The 11,251-nt window shown below is 39.4% G+C and overlaps 2 long non-coding RNA genes across 4 annotated transcripts; one reads left to right on the top strand and one right to left on the bottom strand.

Moving 5' to 3' along the window:
* The first annotated feature begins 292 nt into the window (after window positions 1-292).
* Window positions 293-2,990, top strand: LOC133269231 (uncharacterized). The gene is made up of 2 exons (XR_009743383.1): window positions 293-899; window positions 947-2,990. It is a non-coding gene; the product is annotated as an uncharacterized LOC133269231 (long non-coding RNA).
* Window positions 1,150-7,252, bottom strand: LOC133269227 (uncharacterized). Of its 3 annotated transcripts, none has more exons than XR_009743379.1 (3): window positions 5,746-6,108; window positions 4,288-4,447; window positions 1,150-1,261 (listed from the first exon to the last, which is right to left on the bottom strand). It is a non-coding gene; the product is annotated as an uncharacterized LOC133269227 (long non-coding RNA). The 3 variants fall into 3 exon arrangements; XR_009743380.1 differs by lacking the exon at window positions 1,150-1,261 and adding an exon at window positions 6,126-7,252 and having other exon boundaries at window positions 4,053-4,447; window positions 5,746-5,854; XR_009743376.1 differs by lacking the exon at window positions 1,150-1,261 and having other exon boundaries at window positions 4,053-4,447.
* Between the last annotated feature and the right edge of the window lie 3,999 nt (window positions 7,253-11,251).

Genomic DNA, 11,251 nt, shown 5'->3' with positions numbered 1-11,251 from the left:
TTACTAACCTGCAGTTCAAGACCTTGGCCGTGAACAGGTGAAGGGAGGAGGTGCGGTTAAGGTTAAAGAGCCACCACCTTATTTGTCACTGGAAATCTTATAAGTAGATCAGTATTACCAGTAGCTTCCACAGACACCAAATCACCATTGGCATAATCAAATCAAACAATATTTATGTTGTTGATTATAAGGGTGGTGAAAATACTTCAGACAGACACAGAAGACCCAATGTGGAAGTTCATGCTACAGCTGCAAAATTCTAGTGTTCTACGAGGGTTCCCTTCATCTTTCAAATCCAAACCAACAATTTTAAAAGTCCAAGTGTATGTGACATGGTGGAAACCAGTTTCTTTAAATAGAGCTTAATAACCACCCTCAGAGTTTCTGCATAATGATGCTCACTCCAGAAGTGTATACTGCTTCCAAATGGAACATACAAACATTTGAATCACCATTTATTTCCAGAAGAGGTACTGCCTGAGTAGTTATCAGTCTCTTTCGGTGCCACATGCAGTCCAAGCAGAGCTGGGAGCTGCTCCTACTTTTGCCTCCATATAGGAGAAAGCAGCAGGGCTGGAGGTACACCTTCTCCTGTAAATGTTCCTGGTGCTGCTTTGTTGCATGTTTAATGTGACACATGAGCAAATAAATGCTGGGGAATCCTTAAGCAGTTCAAGGTAGCAAGGCTCACAAACAGAAAGACAGTAGACATTACATGTCACAACCTTAGTAAACTGCACATATTGTTTCACATTACACTACAGACAAACTCTGTTTGGTTTTTTTTTACGTCCAGAGCATGCTTGTCTAAAGTGAGTATTCTTTTTAAGATAACCCACCTGGAGAGCCATAAAAATGTAATAAGCAATGCTAGGTCTGTAGTCTTAAGGGATACAGAAGTTCATTAACTGAGTAAACAATGTTAAACTTCAGCAAAAATACAGAGGTAATGAAATTACCAATTAATACTGGAATGTGTTAACCTAGTATACACATCACAGTTAAATAATCTTCCTGTACCTGAGCTGAATGATAAAGAATGACTTCTTTTTATTCTACCTCTACAGAATTATATGACTCACTCTCTTTGCAGCAAGAAATGGCTTCCCTATAAGACATAGCAGAAAATCACATTTCTGATTAGCGTTATATCAGAATAAATCTAGACATACACCCTTGAAGTCCTTAGTATTATCCCAAGTTTACATTAGCCCAAGTAAGTTGCCAGTATGACAACTCCAGATGAGTTTACAAACACAACCTATAAATGAAAAATATGATTTCTAAGAGAGTCATGAGCCAAGAAGGTGACAAATACCAAGATTTCAGATTATCTGAAGCAAAAAGATACATATTTCAATTGGTAAGATTTTTAGATTAAATATCAGGAAAAAACCCACACAGCTTCATTACGAGAGTAGTCGAACACTGTAACATGCTGCTCAGTGAGGCTGTGAAATCTCCATCTCCATTCTTGGAAATACTTGTTTCTTCACTGAATGAAGCCCTGAAGCAATGTAACTTGGCCACATTCTGAGTAGGGCATTGGATCAGATGACCTCCAAAACTCTCAAGACGTGTATTATTCCTAAATTCATACACCTCTATCCAAGAATACAAAAATCTGAGTCAGTGTTTGCTATGTGTGCAAGTTCAGTGCAAGGATTCTAGAAAATAGGTATGGAAAGTACACTTTCCATATTGAAATTGCCTTTACACTGCCTCTCCTAGGGAGCAGCAGAATCTTGTCATAAAGCATGATTCAGGTGCACTGAAGTAACATGTTTCATGACTTCCAGATTAGAAAGATTAAAAAAAAACACAGGATCTGGTTTATTTTGATATGTCCACAGCTTTCTCTTAGCCTTACAAGAATTTTAGCTTCAGTGCTTAAGGTTTTCAAAGCTGTAAATATAGAGCAAAAGCCCACACACATTAATGCCCTCGATACAATTTCTGTGGATGCTGGGGCACAGAATCAGCCCTGGAGATACATTTTCACAGTCATTTTATCAAGTATTGTTTCCAATTATAATGAATTTACATATTCTATGCAAAACAAAAACATGCTACATTTATCCATGTTTATCTATAGTAATAAAAGTATTTTAAAAATTAACGGAGAAGCCACAGAACATGAAGATGGTAAGTCCCTATAATGTAGCTTACCCAATACTACTACCATTTCTTTAATTTGATCTAAATAACAATGATGCTAAGTGAACCACAAGTTACAGAGTTCACCCATATATTTCCAGGCTTTCAAAATTAATTGGATGACAAATGATTGCATTATTGAGCTCTAATGGCTTAAAAAAGCATGTAATAGATCAGCTGCAAAACCAAAGACATCTTACCATGGTACTGCTTGAATTGATTCAATAGCTACTTCTGAAAAGTAAACACACAACAGCTGTTTCACATTTTTGTTCACCTGATGCAAATTTTGATCCTCAACCCTAAGATTCTTTTAAGTTGAAGCTGTGTGGTGATCTTTTACAAAGTTCCACTTCAAGTGTGCAACTACTGAATTGCTCAACCCCATGCTTACTTAGATTTCCCTCAGTAAGTAACAAGTATTTTAAAGTAAGTATTGTTTTAAAAGTTAGTATTTGTTAAATAATCTATCTTTTGGCCCTCAAATACATAATTTTTCATTTGTCTATCTGTTTGTTCTCAAAATAGAAACAGTAACTTTATAAAGCTTTCATTTTCTATTCATGGTATTATTAAATGCCTGAGGCAGTGAAAATTTTCAGCAACTTTAACACAAACCCACACAAAGATACAAACTGAAACTTTAGCATCATTTGATCTACTGCATGAATATTCACAGCAATGGAATTTAAAATATCATCCAACAGAATATCTGAATAAGAAATTAATCTATTGCCATGAAGGTGGTGTATATTTAAGTTCTGGAGTAAGTTCATGCTCACCTTCTTGGTCTGTCCTTTTTTAAACAATTCTATTTAGTAGAAAATAAATTACCCCCCCCCAAAAAAAAAACCCACAACTGTGGGTTTTGTTTCTTTTTACTGTAGACTTCCTGAATTTGTCGAAACAGATATGCAACTGTTCAGTTGCAATTGCTTCAGTTACTGAAGCAATTAATTCATATTGACTTCATGTCTAATTCAAACAAAGAAAAAAACCCAAACCAACAAACAAAACAAAGAGATCCAACCAGGATCTCTCCAGTGTTTTCTATAAGCTCTTGAGGTGGAGTTCTTCACTGGGATCTCCATCTCTATTAGAAGTGATCTATCCAGCAAAGCACTGACATATGTATCCATGCCCAACCCGATTACATAAACAACTGCAGTCTGTTCTTATGCACTACAGAGATCGCTGAAACTTAAATGTGTACTTACATGAATTTCTTTGTGGATTCCTTAGTAAGCAAACCACATCAATGCTACTATTATGCTCTTTAGCATTTATGAGGTACTAGAATTTGTAATTACCATTTCTGATGGCCTTGATTTTCTACTGTTGGCAAACCTTCATGAAACAGACTGATTATGCAGTACTAGTGGATCATCACAACAGAGCAATATAGTACAAATGAATAAATTTTGTCTAACATATACTCTTTTTCATTAGAGAAACAAACAAAAAGAAGCTTCTATGTTGTAATTTCCACATATCTTACTTTAGAGCCATTTGAAGATCTTCTTTGCTACATCTTACTAAAACTATGTCTGAACCTACAAGTTATGTCACACCTTGTGTAAGACAGGTACCTTGGCCCATCCCTTGGATAAGAGCAGTTCCAAACTTACCTGGGAGAGAGCAGACAACATACAGCCCCTCCTGATTCACTGAGCCATCACTGGCATTCAAGGAGAGCAAGTGGGAACAAGATACCTCTAGAAACAGTAAAGCCGTAGGCCACACAGTCCCTTTTGCAGTCTAGAAGAGCCCAAACCAGTATCTAGGAAGGGTTGTTTGCCATTTTATAACTGCAAAATTTTGAAGTTCTTCAACATGAGGAGCAACAGCAGTATCTGGATTTGTACAGCAAAGAGACATCCAGAAATTACTGCATATTCAAAATCAAAAAGATTTATTGCACTTTCACAGGTACTTAACCTAAAAAAGCTTCCAGTAGCTACAAAACCCTACCTTCTTCCTCAACTGCAGCTGCAGCATCACTTACATAACTACATAAAATCAAAATTCAAAATCTGAATGTAAAAGGTTGAACAAACGTGAAAAAAAAGGTTCAAATTTGACACATCACAAAAATTATGCCAAGGGCAGTAAGTACCATACTTAACCTACTTTGTCCTTCAGAAGGTGCAGTTTTTATTATAATTCTAATTTGGTCCATTGGGTGGATTGTTCCTCTTTTATCCACTAGGCTCGATCAAATCAGTGCAATAGAAGAACTGCTGATGCATGAAATGATAGGTCAGTGTAACCTTGTCATGGAGTAATATCCCTGCAAATCACAATAAACAAATAAAACAATTCATTCTATATGATCTAGGTATTAGGCATAAATTAACCAAAACCTAAAGCAGAAGCATTTTTATTTAAAATAAAATGTATTGCTGCATACTCTTGTATGAAAAACTCATTTAAATAACTTATTAATGCACAATAAGGGGGGAAACATTTACAAATAAATGGTAGCTGTAGTGGCAATTACCAAATCTCCTTCACCCATCACTGTACTTTCCCAGACCAGTAACTGATCTCTTCTTATGGTCTTTGTAAAATTAAAGCTTTTAAAAACTTTCAGCATTAAGCTGTGTCTTTCTTTTCTTACCTTGTCCATCACAGGTGTCTCTGGAGTAAGTTTCTCTAACCAGCAGGCATGGTACATTTAGCACAATTTTTACATATAAAAGTTCTCCTTTTTGCAATTTATATTTTTAAATTTTTAATTAGTTTAGCACAACAAAGTTAGCATTACATTATTAACATTTCCATGTACTTAAAAAGACATTGTCTGTGAGATGATTCATCATCATGTAAGAAGATACTTTGTAAGACAAGTATAATGGTAGTAAAGAAGTGAAATACCACCCCAGGAGTCACATGATAAGACATCATCCTACAAAGCATATTGGAAACATTAATGTGTGATTTTATTCTTAACAGCATTAGATGTTCTATAAGGATTTCTGCTGTGCATTGCTATTAACACAAAATCTTTGTTTAAAACCTTCAGAAATAAGCTATACATACATTTGTGTGAGCATATACACACTTTTCTACAGACTACAAGCAGTAAATACAACTTACAGGAGATTACAAGGCTGGCATTGTGTAATTGTGAGAGTATACGCTCATACTGGTTTTACGTAGTGACAGTAAAACACAATTTAAACAAAATTTAAATGGTATTTCTAACCAGAATTTCTAATCTTGAATGGCTTCCTGTATGTGACAACTGTATAGAAGAGAAATTATGTGTACTACTATCTAATGTGTGCTGAGCTTCGCAGGTGGGTGTTTTTTTTTTTCTTTTCTTCCCAAAATATCCTTAGGTAGTTCTTAGGTAGCTATGGGGATACTTTTCTTAATTAAAAAGTTTTAATTATATAAACAAACACAGAGAAACTAGCATAAACTTCAGGAATCAGTGAATGCAAAAAACCGCATATTATTATTTTAGGTAAGACAGTAAGTAGTTAAACATGCATCTTATACACAGCTGTGTACTTTAACATGGAAAAAAGCGTGCAATAATTTAAAAGCCTGAAATACAATGTTTATAGTTAAACATTCAACATGGGAAAGAGGTTTTGGAAACAGGTGTTGAGAAGATTTCTTTTTTTCATGTGGGACACAAGAGGGAACACACACGTGTTCCATGATAGATATCTCAAGTTGGGTACTTCTGTCAGAGTAACTTTTCACAAAGTGGATATGTCAGCTATACAGTATACACTGTTAAACCAAAAGACAATGCTAAAATGCCATTATTAGTTCTAAGCAGGTCTGCCTGGCCACACAATGGACAAGATGCAAATATTAATGGTATTTCTTTAAAATCTGAAGCAAAATATTCTATATTAAGATACACTACTTATGCTTTCATAATGAGCTTAATAACACACTTTTCAACATTTTAACAAAAGACTTAAAGTTAGAAACTCTAACCCTCCCACCCCCATAATCTGTAGTCGCAGATAGCTCATAAGAAAATACATCTGGACTGATCACTTCAGGTGTTCAAAAAACCTGAAAAATAAAACTTAATGTAAAAAAACAATCTTTAAACCAGTTTGGTGACCATATCCACTATAAAATCCAGTAGAGATATCTGAAGTCTCCTATAAACAAAATCAGCTGAGTTTCCATTAATCTTAGACAAAAAGGGCCTATGACACAGTAGCCATGTGCCAAAAAATTATTAAGAACATTCAACAAAGAAGATCTGCAACTTCTCTGGGTCAAAAATAAAGCAATTTTGTGGCCAGTCTTATGGATACATACATTTTCCTATAGCATACACATCAGAAGCTCAAGAACAAAAAGCAGAATTCCTCAACACAAAGCCGAAGAACAAAAAGCAGAATTCCTCAGCAAACAGTAGCTGTGCATCCTTCAAAACAACAGACCAATGTCTCCCCACTCTCCTTGCCAGCACTGGCATTTATAAACATTTTCCCCTCACAGCTATCTCACTTTGAAGCAGCTAAAGCAAGCTGTATTTGTTGCTGAGTTTTGGCCTCCCCTCACAGAAGGCACACAGCTGTCAGGGAAGCACAATGTTTTATGTTTGAATTCCACTGCAAGGCCAGACCCTGCTCCCTTGAAAGTCAGAGAAAGTTTTCCCTTTGACTTAATTGGGAGCAGAAAGATGTCTTGAGTAGCAAGTTTCTTCAGCAACGTCTATATTTCCATGGAGTAAAGTGACAGGGAGAAAACAGGGCTACCACCTGAAGAAGTGGCCAAAATTCAGACATCTCATCAATAATCTAGATGCAATCCTACTTACCTTCCTGACAACAGACAGAAAAGGCCACTAAAAACCACAGCAGATTTGATTAATTACATCTGATTAGCAGATTTCACTACAGGTACCTGTAACTATGACTATATTTAGTAGTTTCTCCACATACTACACAGCCTCTCTCAGAGCCTCAAAAGCAGGCAGCAGCACCAGTACCACATGGCTGCCACTCTTATCCTTGCCTCATTTTCACCTGCTGTAACTTTTTGCACCTTGGGAACTGAAGAGACCCAGTGCTCCCTCCTGCTCCTGCAGGTAGGTTACATTCCAGGTGACTCATACCAGATTCTGGTTCAAGAGTAGGAATGAACAGATCATAGAATCATAGAATTATAGAATAGTTAGGGTTGGAAAGGACCTTAAGATCATCTAGTTCCAGCCCCCTGCCATGGGCAGGGACACCTCACAATAAATCATGTCACCCAAGGCTCTGTCCAGCCTGGCCTTGAACACTGCCAGGGATGGAGCATTCACAACTTCCCTGGACAACCCATTCCAGTGCCTCACCACTCTAACAGGAAAGAATTTCTTCCTTATATCCAATCTAAACTTCCCCTGTTTAAGTTTGAACCCATTACCTCTTGTCCTGTCACTACAGTCCCTAATGAAGAGTCCCTCTCCAGCATCCCTATAGGCCCCCTTCAGACACTGGAAGGCTGCTATGAGGTCTCCACGCAGCCTTCTCTTCTCCAGGCTGAACAGCCCCAACTTTCTCAGCCTATCCTCGTATGGGAGGTGCTCCAGTCCCCTGATCATCCTTGTGGCCCTCCTCTGGACTTGTTCCAACAGTTCCATGTCCTTTTTATGTTGAGGACACCAGAACTGTACACAATACTCCAAGTGAGGTCTCGCAAGAGCAGAGTAGAGGGGCAGGATCACCTCCTTCGCCTGCTGGTCACACTCCTTTTGATGCAGCCCAGGATACGGTTGGCTTTCTGGGCTGCGAGCACACACTGAAGCTGGCTCATGTTCATTTTCTCATCAACCAACATCCCCAAGTCCTTCTCTGCAGGGCTGCTCTGAATCTCTTCTCTGCCCAACCTGTAGCTGTGCCTGGGATTGCTCCGACCCAGGTGTAGGACCTTGCACTTGGCATGGTTAAACTTCATAAGGTTGGCATCAGCCCACCTCACAAGCGTGTCAGGGTCTCTCTGGATGGCATTCCTTCCTTCCAGCGTTATCAGCCGAACCACACAGCTTGGTGTCATCAGCAAACTTGCTGAGGATGCACTCAATCCCACTGTCCATGTCACTGACAAAGATGTTGAACAAGACCAGTTCCAACACTGATCCCTGAGGGGCACCACTCTTTACTGATCTCCAGCTGGAGGGAAGGATTAAGCAAGAGGGAAGAAAAAAAGAGAGGAGTAACTACTTAACTTGGCCTAAGTAGCACAGACTCAGAATATTGAACCACATCTCTTGTGACAAATATACATCACCTGATGCATACAGGAAACTTGATAGATCTTGGGAATATATATGTAAGCCCATAAAAACACGTTAAGAAATTTATCCTAAGAGAAATACAGTATCAAAAGGGGTATCACCTTTCAGATGTTAACATCTTAACCATTTTCATGTTTTGTAGGATGCAATAAAGGGACAAGATAAAAGTCAGGACCACCGGCTCGTCAAGTCCCATTTTATTCTTTCAATTAAATCAGCTTTCATGTTATATAGGCATATAAAAAGATTTGGAAAGAAGTAAACCCATATATTTTAACTCACTCCTTTAACTCCAACGTTTTATACTAATGGAAGAAAAGCTGTTCTGGACTTCACATACCACGCTTCAGCCCATGGTGACATTTTACAGCCAAGGAGCAAGCTGTGAGGAACAGCTCTGAATGGAAATGCTGGTGCATATCTGAAACCTTCAGAAAAAACAAACTAGGACAACACCAGAGTTTTACATGACCACAGTGAAAGATGAACAAGTCATGGTACAGAAATAAAAGCTAGGAGTCTTGATATCAAGTGACTTTTTTTGGGGGGAAAAAAAAGAAACCCCAAACCAATGTTGAGGAACTTGGACCTATGGTTCTGTGACCTGACTTGCAATTTATTGTAAAAAAGTATGCAATATGCCTGAAATTCCTGTCAGGTTTATGTTCGCAGGTCCCCACAGCTCCCACCTGCCCAGGGCAGCACAGCCGAACCCGCCTGAGGGAACATCTCTCCCGCGACGGGAGAACGATACCTCCAGTACCCACCTCTGCCTGAGAGCGTAAGGGCAACCTTGTCAAGAGGCCATGCCCGGGGGGAAGGCAGGCTGGCGGCGTGCCCAGGCATGGGGCTCGGCGGGAGGGGCCCCGGGGGCTGCACTCAGGGCCAGCACCTGCCGCCATCCTAACGGGCTGGGCGCGGGGAGAGGTGTCAGGGATGCCTCGGGGGTGCTCCGGCCCGGGCCAGGCCGGGCTGGGCTGGGGTCCGAGGCGCTGCTGTAGCCCGCGACTGCGCCAGACGGGTGTGCGTCCGAGGAAGGCAGTGCGAATAGGCTGGGGAGCGAGACGAGACGCAGCTCCACGCCACTCCGCGGCGTTAGGGGGCATGCAGGGAAAAACGAGATGGTTATAAAGTCATCATGTCTTTCTCTGCAGAGGGGATATAATCCATCCTTACAAACAGCTATCAGAACATGTTGTGGACCCACAAAGTGTAAATCCAGACATAAACGGATGAGACAAATCTGTGATGGCTCAGCCTATCTGTGACTATTAAACACAACAAACAAAATGTGATTCCAGCTCAGGAAGTTTCTGAGGCACTGTTCCCCAGAAGCTGAGAGGCCATGCCAAGGGGAATATCTGTTTTATATATGCCTTGTTTTTAATCCACTTTCCTTAAGCATCTGTTACTGGAAAACAGGCTCCTAGGTTAAACAGACCTTTGGTCTGGCTTATGATAGTTATGCATCTCCATTATGTTCACCATTTCCCCTGAGAAAACCATTTCAAGCCCCTCTGTTCCTGCTTGCCAAAGGAAGGCACGTGTAGCAGGGGCTCTTCCTGCATTCTGCGACTCTCTAATGATTATCTGGTTGGCTCCCAGGGCATGTGCAGTTCTGCAGCTTCCTTAAGGGCTTACACACACACACACACATGTCCCCAAAGGCACTGAAGTGATTTTAAGCAGATGTAGCTGGGACACTGTTAGGTCTTTCCATAGAGCATTACAGTAGAGTGAGTAAAACACCCTGGGCCCAGAGGCATGAACTGAAGCCCTCCTAAGAAGTTAGAAAAAATCTGCATCTTGGTGGAGAGGTGTTAATAAAAACCTAACCACTGAGGCCAAAGAGCTGAAGGTGGCAAAATGTGATTCAAACTGCACTGTTCTGTTGCTACTGGCCACAGAAACTGGCCTGCATCACTGTGTTGACTAACGTGCCACGTATCCCTGGGCAGATCTTCAGAGCTGACCCCATCTTTTTGTGAACCTTTTCAGCTGAAGTATTGGTTACTGGAGTCGAGTTCAAAGTGATTTCCTAATAACTTATTTTAAATGAAAATAAGATTGATAAAAGTCAAAATGTAAGAACTTTACAAACACATTAGAATTCTATGATGATTCTATGAATTTATTTGTAGGATTCAAACTGTAAAAATCCTTGCTATTAATCATCATTAATATAGGTCTAAACGCATCTCATACTAACAGGCGTTAGTGATATATTCAATTTACCTGGTTAGGATTAATAGAGGATTGGTTTTCTGATCAGCAATTAAAAAAAGTGTTGCACCTGTCTAAAATACAAGTACTCCTTTGTGTCAGCTGAGCTGCTGAAGACAAATATTTTCTTTTTAAAAATTCTGATTTTGATACTGGATTGTAACCTGTGCGTAAGAAACTTTTATACTTGGAAAATGAGAACAGAAAGTCAGGTCAGCCACTTAGTTTGTCTCTGACTGATGTAAGACTTCACGGCTTAACCACTGAAAATGCTATCTCCTGCAGGCAAAAAAATCAGATGAGACTATTTTATGCTTTTGATTTACCTTTTTGAATAAATGATGATAGATAAAAGTGATATCACTATAAAAAAGTGCTGTGGAATCAGCAGCAAGTCAAGAGGTTTGGTTGCTTTGATTAAGGTTTTTCGTGTAACATTGAGATGGTCCTTTCTGCAGCAAAGTTTCATGAGACAGGTTGTTCTTACTGCTTTTGAGCTCAAGACCAATACATTCAGGATGTATTAAGGATGGTATATTACATAGTTATTAGTTTTAAAGGGGTAAAGCATGCGTATAATTGGAGGTAATAGTTTTAAAGGGGTAA

This window comes from Pezoporus flaviventris, unplaced genomic scaffold (genome assembly GCF_033815535.1).
Source record: "Pezoporus flaviventris isolate CSIRO_AGI_PZ_B2104156 unplaced genomic scaffold, CSIRO_AGI_Pfla_v1 ptg000001l, whole genome shotgun sequence".
NCBI lineage: Eukaryota > Metazoa > Chordata > Aves > Psittaciformes > Psittacidae > Pezoporus > Pezoporus flaviventris.
The sequence above is the reverse complement of the archived record's forward strand: the minus strand, read 5'-3'. Positions and strand labels throughout refer to the sequence as shown.